The sequence below is a fragment of the Myxine glutinosa genome, chromosome 5 (assembly GCF_964187855.1).
Source record: "Myxine glutinosa chromosome 5, kmMyxGlut1.1, whole genome shotgun sequence".
Lineage (NCBI taxonomy): Eukaryota > Metazoa > Chordata > Myxini > Myxiniformes > Myxinidae > Myxine > Myxine glutinosa.
The window spans coordinates 170465777-170479520 of NC_136265.1; positions in this window are offsets into that span (position 1 = coordinate 170465777).

Consider the following 13744-nt stretch of genomic DNA (forward strand, 5'->3'; position numbering starts at 1 on the left):
TCTCATCCACGTCGTGATGCGTCTCACAAATCCAACAGCAATTCTCATTTCTGCAACACAAACAAAGAAAACACAGGTGTGGAGTCATCATCATCACCACAGGTAAGTGGCTGCGTATGGTGCGACAGGTCCATTAATCCTAACTATTTCCTAAATGACTTTAACAACTTTACACTACCCGGGGTCTTTCTCCGGCCAAACCATTGGCCCTCTTACACTATGGGTTCTAAAAACCAATTCCCATTGGCCAAACTGTGGTGCTCTTCAATTTGGGGTCTCACTCCCCCGATTCATCTCCCGGTGCCCTCGCACAATTTCTGGGCTGCGGCGTGTACCTCTCCCAGTGGGTCTACCCACCTGCACACCTCCACCACTGCAGTTGCCTCCGAGCTTACCTGCTCCTCACCCTAACCTAACTACCTGGGGAAGGCCCTCTGGCTCTCTCCCCACTCCGTGCCCTCTCTGGCACTGGGCTACCCGGGTCCATCCTCCGGATCCTCGGGCCCCATCCACAACTCTACCGGCTCCCAGAGCCCACCTGCGGCCTCACCTGGCCGACATCCTCACAGTGGTGGAGTGCCCAACCAACTACACACACTAACAGGCTACACGCCCAGCCATTTCCACAACACTAATGCACCCATTCACAACACCATTCTGCAACCGCACCACAAATGCCAATATCCAACCACAATTTACCTGTACCCTCTACCTAACACTTACACTACCCGCCCCGGGTACTCGTGAAAGGGGTCCACTCTTCCCCCATCCACACCTTCGCACCATGCACACCACTCCGTACCACTTACTCCAACTCTCTCCACACACCGGTACCTGCACACCTGTGCTCTCACACCTGGTGCCACCTGCACCCTTCTCTCCCCAAGCGCATTCGCGCTGATCCACAACACTCACTACTCATACACTGCTCCACACACCTGTCCAGTTGCACACCTGTGCAATCACACCTGTTCAATTCTCACACACACGGCATCATCTCAGCTAACTACTCCCTTCTGAAACTTGCGCTTCCCAGTCGTCCCTTTAAACTATTGCGCTCCCTCGTCATTATCATCCATACTAATCTACCTGCGTCCCCACTACAGGTATCAGTCACTAACTAATCTTAACGTTACCTAATGTCAATCCTCGCTAGATCCCTACACACCATATCCTAACCCACCCGGGCTAGTTTTCACTGCCATACACCCCATAAACTATTGCTCCTTTGCCCCCCCCACATGGGGAAGGTGGCAGGGATGCCATCCCACCACATCGGGGGCCTCTCACTACCAATTTTGCACATCAAATTTCAACAAATTAAAAATTTGCCAATCATCTGCCAATCACTGTACCATTACCAATCACTACTGCCAATCCCTTGCCAATCATCAAATTTTGTTTTTCTCTAATTTTGGGTCCAAAACACTAACCTCATCACCCAGTCTACTCACTACTGCCTCTCGGTGCGCCAATTCCTGTCCAAAGCCCGGCTTCGTAAAGCCAAGCAATGGATGCTGGTTGTTTTGTGCCTGCGGCTGGATGCGTCCGGCACTCGGTGCAGGGACGGGGGCTTACCCGGGCCGAGATCCCATGCATCACCTCGGCGTGGAGCCATCCAATGTCCCGATCTCGACCTGCCGGCACGTCTCAACAACACGTGGTCGCCATAACGACCCTTCCTATCCAGCCGCCCGCTCCGCCTATTGGAGCACAGACGTGGCCGTTCAAAGCGAGGCCCAGCGTGGATCGCGCACGGCGGTTCTTTCGAATCCGCCGTGGCTCGGATCCCCGCTGGTGCTCGCGGCACGCGAAGCCCGGCACGCACCGAGGGCCCGATTCGGCTATAAGTCGTTCTAAACTCTACCCCGTCTAACGTCGATGCTTCACCTGCACGCTTACACCCCGCAGCCCGTTCCTTGCTCACACATCCAGCCGTTTCCATGCCCCTCGTACCGTTCCTTACACACCCAGGTACACCCATTCCACTCACCGCCTTGGTCACACACCTGACCACCGAACACTTTGGCACACACTCGTTGGTAGCACACCTCACCAATACACCTCTTCGCGCCCCCTCCTCGGTCACCTCCTCTGTGACAATCACAGGTGTGCTCTCATTCGCACACCCAACCACGTGCCTCACCACCAACTCCAGCGTGCATTCCCACTCACGCTCTACCATTCCAGGTGTGCATCCTTCCATCCCAGGTGTACATCCTCGCTCACCTGTCACAACTAACTCACGCTCCATGTCACTCTCACTACTTCCACCTCCATTCCTGACAGCGCACTCATCCTTACTCTTGACAGCGCACTCTTTCCTCGTGCACCTGCCCGTCACACACCTTTCTCGCGCACACTCTCCCGTTACACCCTCTGTAACACTCACCACAGGTGGACACTCTTCCTTACTTCTGACAGCGCACTCTTTCCTCATGCACCTGTCCGTCACACACCTTTCTCGCGCACACTCTCCCGTCACACCCTCTGTAACACTCACCACCCCGCGCTTCCATGTGCTCCCTCGCACACACGCTACGACCGACTCACTCTCGCCAGCACCCTCACTCCTTGGCACGCACTTTTTCCTCACACACCCCAGAGTCGGACTTTCTTGCACACCTCCTCTTTCGCACACCAGACCAGTCGCACACTTCACCAACGGCCTCTCACGAACACCCGGGTCTATCTCGACCCCCAAGCTCCTTAAATCCCCTGGCGCATCATACGCACGACCATATTGGTCACCACTTACACCGGGTCCTCTTCCTCTTCGCTTCTCCTCCATCACCTGCGAATCCCTCATCCGGTTAATGAGCACATCATCACGATCCAAACACAGACTTTGGACCAATTCTTTTATCTCCTCTTTTATCTCTTTCTTATCCCCTCTCCGTCGCTTCTTAATTTCGCTCATCCCTTCTTCCACTTCTTCTAATTTCTGCTTCACCTCTTTTATTCCCCGGTACGTATCCTCAAGCTCATCCTCTAAGGCTACCTTGACCGTTTCCAGGTGCGTCCTCACCTGCCGGTCCTTCGTCTCCATTACCTCTACCACCTCGTCCAACCTCGTTGTCAGTCCCTCACGTACCATCTGACATTCCCTCTTCGTCGCTACCAAGTCATCTTTTAGTTCTTTCTGTGTCGCCTTTAAACCTCCTAATACCGCAGTGTTCCTTTGAACCTGCTCCGTTAGTTCTTTTTGTCCCTCCGTCAGCTGTTCCACCTCCTGCGTCAGGACCTCTATGCCCCCCTCTAACTTTACAGTCCCCTTTCTCACCTCCTTCTCCATGTGCTCCTTACAGTGCCTCACCTCCTCGCGCACTCCTCCGACCTCCTCACTCACTCCTCTTCTGATCTCCTCTCCCATCACTTGCATCTCCTGCCCAGATGCCACCCTCATCTGCTCCATTTCCTCCCTGTGAGCATCCAGTTTGGTTTCTACCCCCATTCTGACCCCCTCTATCTGCTGCTCCATTTGTTTAACTTCCCTTTCCGCTTGGTCCCTCATGTCCCTCAATTTGCCTTCCATACTGTTTTCTAACCCCTCTAACCCATTTTTCACTCCCTCTATCTGATTCTCCTGGGCAGCCATTCTATTTTCTACCCCCATTAACCCATTTTTCACTTCTTTTATCCCGTTGTCTAACCTCTCAAAATTATTGTCTAACCCCTCACTGGTACCCCTCGCTTCGTCCCTCATTACCCCCATTTGCTCACTCTGAGCCCTCGCTTCGTCCCTCATTACCCCCATTTGGTTTCCCATTACCCCCATTTGGTTTCCCAAGTCATTCCTCAGGTCTTCACTTGTCTGGACCATGAGCGCCTTTATTTGTTCCATAAATAGGCCCCAATCCATCGGCGGCGCTGCCACGGTCGCTGGCGCGGTGCTCAGCGAGGCGCCATTTTGCGCGCCCGCTTCTTCGTGCGTGACGGCGCTATTTTGCGAACCTGCCGCCCTCACTGCTTCGCTCTCCTCCTGTCCCTCATTTTGGTCCTGGATCGACCCTACCTCACTCTCCCCTACCGGACCCCAGCCGTCTTGATCCGCCATAGCGCGACTTGCAAAATTCGAGTTTCGTAAAACAAATACAAATTTCGGCCGCTCCAAATTTTGACCAAATTTTTTTTTTTCTCTATTCGTTTTTTTTTTTTTTCCAAATTTGGTCGGGCCTCGAATCTCACTCCCGACACCAATTGTTACAGATACGACTTTGATGGTATGGTGGGCCGAGCGGGATGGCCGCCGTATCCGTACAAGTTACCCCGATTGCACCCGGGGTTGACTAATCGCGCTATGCTGGCTCAATAGGAAAGAGAAGACACCCGGCTGGGTTATAATGACACAATACGACACCAGGGGTTCAGTTCTCAAGTATATTCGTACGGAAAAAGGTTAGATTACAACTACAAGAGGGACAGCATCGGAAGACAGGCACTTAGACACACTCTTATATTAACCCTAGACAGACCACAGATAAACGGGACAACGCTGACTCACACGGGATTTGATGGCAAGGAAAGCGGCAGTCGATGGCTCAGGTGCACCTGGCTCAGGGACAGAATCACGTACGGTGGTGTCCAGCAGATGCGGGGAGGTCGCTCAGCGCTCGTGGGTCGCGACTTTGGTGGAGATGCCGGGGAGGTCGCTCAGCGCTCGGGAGGGTGGCGTCTTGTCCTTCCAAGCTCGGGGCGCATCTTTTTTCACGTCCGGCGCGGGGCCGCGTATATCCGGCGGGGAGTGACACGCCCTCGGCTCGTTAGCGCCGCCCCAGATGGCATCGGCCCATGGCTTCTCATTGGGTGCGGGGGTTACCGGCTCCGCCCTTGACGAGGGGCCGACAGGGAGCCCCTTCGTGGTAACCCCGTGGAGCGCGTGGTCAATGGCGGCTAACCGAGCCGGAAGGAGGACGCCCACTCCCCATGCCGTCACCGCGCCGCCCCCCTCTTTTGTTGTTGTTGTTGTAGTTGGCGCTTCTTCATGGGGAAGAGATGCGGAGAGGTATGGGGAGGTCCTAAACTTCCTAACAGGTGCCATATAATCACATTCTGGTGCAACGAAGAGTCATAATTAATGGAAACAAGTCCTTAACTGACATAGATTAAGAATAACTAGCAAGATGTCCTATAATTGTCTACGTGTGGTGCGGGGGACCTGGGCACGACATTTAATGGGGGGATGAAGGGGAAGATCGGCTCTAATGGGTGTTGTTTACAGACAATGGGACTAGGGAATGGGGTAAGGGAGAGTTGGGGAGTATCGGAGAAAATAGGGGAATATTTACAAGCGGATATGGAGGCCAAATTCCATATTCGCAACAATATATATATATATATTGTTGTGGATATGAGAATTGTGTTTTTTTATTGTGTAGTAAATGGTAAAATATCACCCTCCTTCCTCCAGTTGTGTATAAAGGTCAAAAGGGCGTCCCTTAGTTAGGTCATATACAATCACGTTAGCCAATCATAGATTTCCTCCTTGTTGGTAGTTTATTTCCTTATTACCTTCGCAAAAGCGGAAGGTTATGTTTTGATCGCTGTGTATTTATTTGTATGTCTGTGTGTGTGTGTGTATGTTATTCGCATAACTCAAAAAGTATTCAACCGATTCGCATGAAATTTGGTGGGATGATAGGTTATTATCCGGGACACATTTGATTAGATTTTGGGAGCAATCGGGTCAAAGGTCAAGGTCAAGGTCACGAAAAGGTCAAAATCGTATTTTTACCATAGCGCGGTCAATTTTTATCCAATTGGCATGCAACTAATGCCAAAATGTTCAGAATTCAATGCCCGATCTTGTGATATACGACATGACCCAGTGAAGACATTACCCTTGTTAGCGGTTGGGGGTCAAAGGTCAGGGGGGTCACGACCTTGCAAAATGTGCGTTTTTTGTCATAACTCGGTCAATTCTTATCCGATTTGCATGAAATCAGCACCAAACTGTTCACTGTTCTGTTCCCTACACTCCCATGCCAAGTACAGAACAGTAGCTGCGGCGAAGGTATGCGCTCTACCGAGTGCCCGTTCTAGTTCTATGTAGGTTAAGGCTGTGTCTTCCATTAATTAATACTCAATTGCACCGAATTCAAATAGATAGATCCCCTTCCATTCCCATTCCCAAAGCCTCGATTGCCAACTGCATTTTCCGCCATTACGGCGTGGTCAGCTCGGGGAAGAAGGGCGTGCCCGCCCATCGTCATCAAGGGTGGAGCCAGAGAGCCCGTGCCCACCAATCGGCACTGCGGAGAGCGACCCGATGGGCGTTTCCAAAAGGCCGGCGGCTTGATCGCCACACACCTCATAAAAGGGGGTTGGGAGGGACTGCTTAGGCAGATGAGTGAGGAGTCCACCACAGTTGAGTCCACCGCAGTTGAGTCCACCGCAGTTGAGTCCACCGCAGCTGAGTCCACCGCAGCTGAGTCCACCGCAGCTGAGTCCACCGCAGCTGAGTCCACCGCAGCTGAGTCCACCGCAGCTGAGTCCACCGCAGTTGAGTTGAGCTTTGACGGCAGTTTCGACCCGCTGCCCGCAACGCCGCCGTGCGAACCAGATTGACGGGGGTCGGCAGCCGCTCACCTCGAGCCTTGCCATTTACACGAACAGGACCCGCATCCTTCCAGCTCTGTGGACCACCTGGACCATCCTCTCCTTCCAGCCAATCGCTCCTGCCTTCATTCCCCATTCGTGTGAGTCTGTCTTTGTTTGTTCTGTCCTGGATTAAGTAAGACTGTTTATAGGTAAGCTAATTTGCACTGTGTTTCTTCTTCTTCTGTTTTTATTTTATTATTCTTCCGCCTCCTTGGTTGCTTTCAATTGTGTAAATAGTAAATAAATCATATTTGTATTTCTTACCCTTTGCCTTTCTTTCCTCTACATCCGTCGTTGTTGTCTTTTCCCCATTGAATACCTGTGGCACGATTTGGCCAACGTTTGAGAATCGGGTCTAGTCATTGTTAACAGTTCGTGCCACGGCTGCCATCCGCTCGGCAAAGTAACATCTTATCCGCGGTCGCGAACGGGGCTGTGCACCGGCCTTTCCGGAGGTCGCGGTGCAGCTTCAGGGACCACGTCGGTCAGTAACAAATGAGGGGACTAATCCCCCCCCAAAGGGGAACCATAGGCCGACGTTGGGTTCCGCAACAATATATATACTGTATAGATATATATATATATATATATATATATATATATATATATATATATATATATATATATATATATATACATATATATATTGTTGCGGTTCTGAAAGTGTACATATTGGAGTAATAAAGGTTAAAGCTTCTGCCCCCATAGTTAGTCCACGAGCAACACATAGGTCACCTTAGAACGTTAGTTATTTCTTAGTATATGTGAGATAAGGCCATTTCCAATAGTTATCATCTGCGTTGTGTAAAACAAATAAGAGTAGGTCCCGTTGCATTGTGCCTCCACCCTCCAAATTCCACCTCATTGGGCAGAATCCATCCCGCGCCCCATTTGACAACTCGCAGTTTGTTACGCTTGGGATGCTCGCAGTTTGGGATGCTCGCAGTTGTTACGCTTTGGCTGCCAGCAGCGTTTGCTGCTCTTGGTGTGCTGGTTTGCTGGAACTAGCCCAGCCACGAGGTAAGACCCAAAAAGGGGGTGGAGCGGCAGCGAGGCTGAGATCGGATCGGCAGCAGGAGGGACGTTAAGGGCCACCCGCTAATCAGGGCTGAGGCGACATCGCTTGACAGGGTGTGGCTAGAGGTTCGAGAGGGTTGGCTGAAGCGGCGCTATATAACCGCGAGCGCAAAGCCCTCTGGAGGACTTGGACTTGGTTGGAGTGCATTGCATTATTGGTTACAAGGACTTGAGTATGAGAAGGGAGAGGCACTCGTGAGGTCGCAGGACTTGAGTTATGAGGAGAGACGCGCTGTGACAAGTATTGAGAAGGGAGAGGTCTGAAGGACTGACGCAACTGCAATCATTGTGCAAGGTCGATTGGGAAAGGCGTCTTGGTGACATCATCGTGAAAGCATTGCTGGAGCGGCGCATTGCAGAGGACTTGTGGAAGTGGCGCATTGTATCGAACTACACCGGGAGCACGTAGAAGGCGCCGGTGCAGCTATTACGTACGCCAGTGTAATCGCCCAGCTTACCGATCCCCCCCACGTAATTGTCCGATCCGCGCCACCAACATGCGGAGATCTTGCCTGCCGTCTACCATCTTCATCGCCTTCGTGGTACGAGTCGGGGACCGGAGCGAGCTGTGGACACCATCGGTGGACCCTCAACCCGACCATCTACAACCCCTGTGTGAGTCTGAGTCTGAGTGTGAATGGGCCCGTGTCCAAGGATAAGTTAAAACTGTTGTAAGGCTGCCCTGTGTATCTGCTTCTTCTTCTTCACTGTACATTGCTTCTTCTTCTTCTTCCTTGTACAAAGTGTGTAATAAATTACTTGTTCTTCCTGTTTCCTCTTAATTCACCCGTCTTAGTGATTTCTCCATTGGGTAAGCGTGGCACGACTAGGAACCGCTCCAATCGGGTTTAGTACCTGTTAACGGCCCGAATCGTGGCTCGCTATCACTCGGCGTGTCCACTGAAACCGTGGTTCAGGTGGGGTTATTTCCTTGCTTCCTGGGAGGTGCTGGTACGTAGGTAATAGGACTAATTCGACCTACCACCCTATTCAGCGCTGACCGGAAGGAACGTGATAGCCCAGGATCGCGTCGGCTAGTAAAAAGACAAGGGGATTAATCCCCCCTTGGTAAGGGGAAGGCCGACATTTGGAGATCCGCAACAATATATATATATATATATATATATATATATATATATATATATATATATACTGTATATTGTATATATATTATATATATATATATTGTATATATATATATATATATTGTATATATATATATATATATTGTATATATATATATATATATATATTGTATATATATATATATATATATTGTATATATATATATATATATTGTATATATATTGTTGCGAATATGGAATTTGGCCTCCATATCCGCTTGTAAATATTCCCCTATTTTCTCCAATACTCCCCAACTTTCCCCAATCCCCCATTCCCTAGTCCCATTGCATGTAAATAACAATCAGTAGAGCCGACCTTCCCCTTATTCCCCCATTAAATGTCGTGCCCAGGTCCACCGCACCACACGTAGACAACTTTCGGACATCTTCCTAGTTATTCTTAATCTATGTCAGTTAAGGCCTCGTTTCCATTAATTATGACTCTTCGTTGCACCAGAATGTGATTATATGGCATCAGTAGTGAGTTTAGGACCTTTCCCATACCTCCTCCCATCTTCTTCCCCAAACAACAACTACAACAACAATTACAACTACAACTACGACTACAACAACAGAGGGGCGGGGAGTGTGCGTCCTCACACCGGCTCGGTTACCCGCCATGACCATGCGCTCCACGGCGTTACCCCGAAGGGGCTGGCTGTCAGCTCCTCGTCAGGGGCGGAGCCAGTAACCCCCCCACGCACCCAATAAGAAGCAACGTGCCGATTCCATCTGGGGCGGAGCTAACGAGCCGAGGGCGTGTCACTCCCCGCCGGATAGACGCGGCCCCGCGCCGGATGTGACGTCAGATGCGCCTCAGCTTGGAGAGAGAAGCCACCGCCACCCCCAGCGCGACGAGACCTCCCCGCATCTTTGGACCGGACCGGACCGTACTGTACCCTGCCCCGAGCCCAGGAGGACCTGGAGCCATCGATCCTGCCTTTCCTAGCCATCAAACCCCCATGTGAGTCAGCCGTTGTCCCGTTTGTCTGTCGTCTGTCCGGGGTTAATATAAGTGTGTCTAAGTGCCTGTCTTTCTATGCTGTTCCTCTTGTAGTTGTAATCTGACCTTCCGCCCTAATATAACCTCCTCCGGAGGTCTTGAGAACTGAACCCTTGGTGTCGTATTGTGTTATTGTAATCCAGCCGGGTGTCTTCTTTTTCTTATTGAGCCAGCATCGCGCGACTAGTCAACGTTCGGGCACAATCGGGTAACTTGTGCAGACGTGGTCATACCATAAAACCGCTCGGTAAATAACATCCAAGCCACGTCTGTAACAATATATATATATATATATATATATATATATATATATATATATATATATATATATATATATATATATATATATATATATATATATACTGTATATATATATATATATATATATATATATATATATATATATATATATATATATATAATATATATACATACATACATACATACATACTTTATAACTCTTCAATATGTTATTACCCAAATCTAATGTGCTGGCTTGATGCCTTAATGGATAAAGCATCAGACTCCCAAGCTGGAGAGTGTTGGTTCAAGTCGCCATCTGGGTTGAATAATTTTTCCCCCTTACTTTTTCAGGTCTTTTATATCGTCTTGAATAAAGTCTTGTATGATGAACAAATGCATTTTCTTTGTATTTAAAATGTATCTTGTGAAAAATGCCAGGGGCATAGAAAAGACCCCTTTACATAGGATGTGCCATGTGGCAAGCTATAGAAAAGAAGCGACATTCTTGGGTAAAATGGCAGGGGCATAGAAAAGGCCCCTTAATATAAGGGTAAGTGCCATGTGGCATTGTAGAGAAAAGAAAGTATATTCCATAGCTTCTAAAAAATGTCGGACAATAGAAAAGAATATATGAACTTTTCTGGAGCATTACTTGGTTCCTCCTAAGAACACAAGGGTAGTTCAGCATGCACACGAGATTTTTTGAATGTCCCTCCTTTTCTATTGTTTGGTATTTTCTAGAAGCTATGGAATGTCCCTTCTTTTCTATACTTTGCTACATGGAACATACCCTTATATAAAGGGGCCTTTTCTGTGCCCCTGCCATTTTACCCAAGAGTCTACATGCATTACAGTATGAGTGCAGAGTATTGTGATGGAAACACCAAACGGGATTAATGTATCAAATAAATTGTTTTATTTGTTATCGCCAGCTAGGGAGATGTAAAATGTATACAACAGGTCTAAATGTCTGATCGTTCATGCCACACGTCGCTACAGAGGCACAGACATCTTTGACCATGCCTGCTTTCTCCGGGAGGGAGAGGGATGGTGGAGGTGGGTTAATTAGTGGGGGTGATGGTGGATCGATGGTTGTAGGGGGGTGTGGAAATGATGGAAGAGGGATGGGGTGGATGGTGCTGGGTTGGATAGTCGGCCAACTATATTTTGTGCTCCGACTGAATATATACTGTAAATCAGAAGTCAGAACTCAACATATATAAATAAAAAGTAATTGAGAACAAATTTATATTTATTTTAAATTACATCAGTTCGTTTATGTTAAATAAAAACAAAATGGCAGAAAATGTTAAAGAAAATTTAAAGTTTATGAATATTTGAAGAAGTTAAAGAAAATTTGAAGTTAAAGAATATTTGAAGAAGTTAAAGAAAATTTGAAGTTAAAGAAAATTTGAAGAAAAACAAGAAGTTTTGTTCACAAATATACATACATAACCATATATGTTTGCTCCATTATAATAAGATGCACGGTCACATCTTTTAAGTTACAAACTCCAAACTCGGGGTACAAATACAACATTGTGTAGGGGGTAACATAGGCTATGTGGCTGCGGCCTCACGCGAGGGTGTGGGGGAGAGGGGTGTAAATTATCCATGTAAATGTGTACCGTATACTGCCACTTGGTGGTGGTAGCAGAGGGTATTACAATTTCCTTTTTTACTTGGGCAACGCTGAGGTTAAAGCACTCCTCGCACGGGTAAATTTGTCCTCCTTCCCTTCTCCCATCCCCCCAAAATGGAGAGGCCTGTCACAGCCCCCCACCCACCCTCCAGAAAAGATGTATATGCAGTACACGTTTCCCTTCCCTCTCCCCCCATTCCCTTCCCCTCCCATTCCCTTCCCCTCCATACCCCTCCCCTTTCTAGCAGCAAGGGACATGACGACTTTACAACTTAGTCCATCAGCAAAGCGAGGGGAGGCTCTTCTAGTGGTAACTAAGTATCAACTTTATTTACACTCCATATGAAGGTGCTGCTTTCAAGTTTTCCATCTTGGTTTAGCTGGACCCATGAGCAAAAGCCTTTCCCACTTCCACACCCAATTCCACAAACTAATCACAACTATAAATGCGAATGCAAATCACTGATGATTACTTCATTAGTGAGCAGTTAATTAACTCTGATATTGAACGGAAAACAATATGTCTCGGTGCAGTCTCTGTTGTGCAGCATTTTAATAATTCCACCCATCACATACAAAAACAAAAATACTCATTCAGGATAATACTCATTAGCTTGTGTTTATGATCGGTGATAAACCGACATTGTTCAGAACAACAAATATCGATGATGTCACTGGATATGAACATTATCACCCTTGAGACTATATCGAACAAAACAATGGCTTATTATGATAAACAACGGACTCACCATCGTCGTCACAAAACAATCCAACAGCACGTTTATCTTGTAACAACTCTCCATTAACTAATCTCAATGTTTGCAAATTTCATTGACATAGATGGACATCAAGTTCTTATATATTGAACAAATTTAACTCAGAATTAGATCAATATACAGGATTGTGAAAATGTCAGTCAATACTTCGTGTCCACCATTTGCATTCTTTACTGCCATCATTCTTTTCCCCATGCTTCCTGTATATGACTGAAGCACTCTCAGTGTATTCTCACAGGAATACTGTTCCAAATATCCTGTGGTACATTCCAAGGTTCTGTAAGATTAGTTGAGTTCCTCTTGTTCTTCTCCGTTTCCAAGTAATCCCATATGGCTTTGATGGGACTCGAGTTCGGACTCTGGGGTGGCCATTCTAACACTCGAAGCACAGCAGCTGCAACTTTGTTCTCCAAAAACCGAGTTGTTAAAACCGAGTTTTACTATGTCAGAAATGTGTTTTGGATTATTATGTTGTTGGAAAATGAACGCTTTTCCGATTAAACGATTTCCACTTGGAACCGCATGGTGCTGCAGTATCTGCTTGTACATCTCTTTTTTTTAGCATCCCGTCGATTTTAACAGGTTTCCCGACACCAGAAGCTGAGAGTGTTACATTGAATGCAACATGGCTTTCTACGAGTCCTTAATGGTGTGGGCTATGGTCTATGTAGTTAGGTCCAGAACCTCGATTCCGTGACCATTTTCTGGCTAGTAAGGTTTGACGATTGATTTGACTTCTATGGACCTTATATATAAAAAATTAGCACAATTTTCATGTCCCTCCCAAAAATCCCGGCATTTTTTCCTATAGGCCCAAATCCAAGATGGCCGTCGGCGCCATCCAAGTTTTGCCAAGATGGCAAAAGTCGACCATAAGAATTCCGAATCTGACATTGGTTTGACATAACAACATCATTTTGACCCAGGAATCCAAGATGGCCGCCATCCGGTAGAGCGAAAACGTAACGTAATGCAAACTACATTCATAGGGATCTCTTGCATTAAAGTAATTGATGAATGAATGAAAGTAACTAAACTCGCACTTCAAAAACAATTCTTTTAATGGCTGTAACGTGAACAGTTTTCAAATGAAACCACTGATGAGTAGACTACGGATTTTTATGTTAAGAAAATAGGCCTTTTATGTTTTGAAAAGCGGGAATTTTTTTTTTTTTATGTGAAAAAATCCCGAAATATTTTTTTCCCCCGTTTTATTCATTTTTTATTATTACCAAGTTTTTCAGAAATCAGTCAAAAAAAGAACAAAAAATGGTAAGCT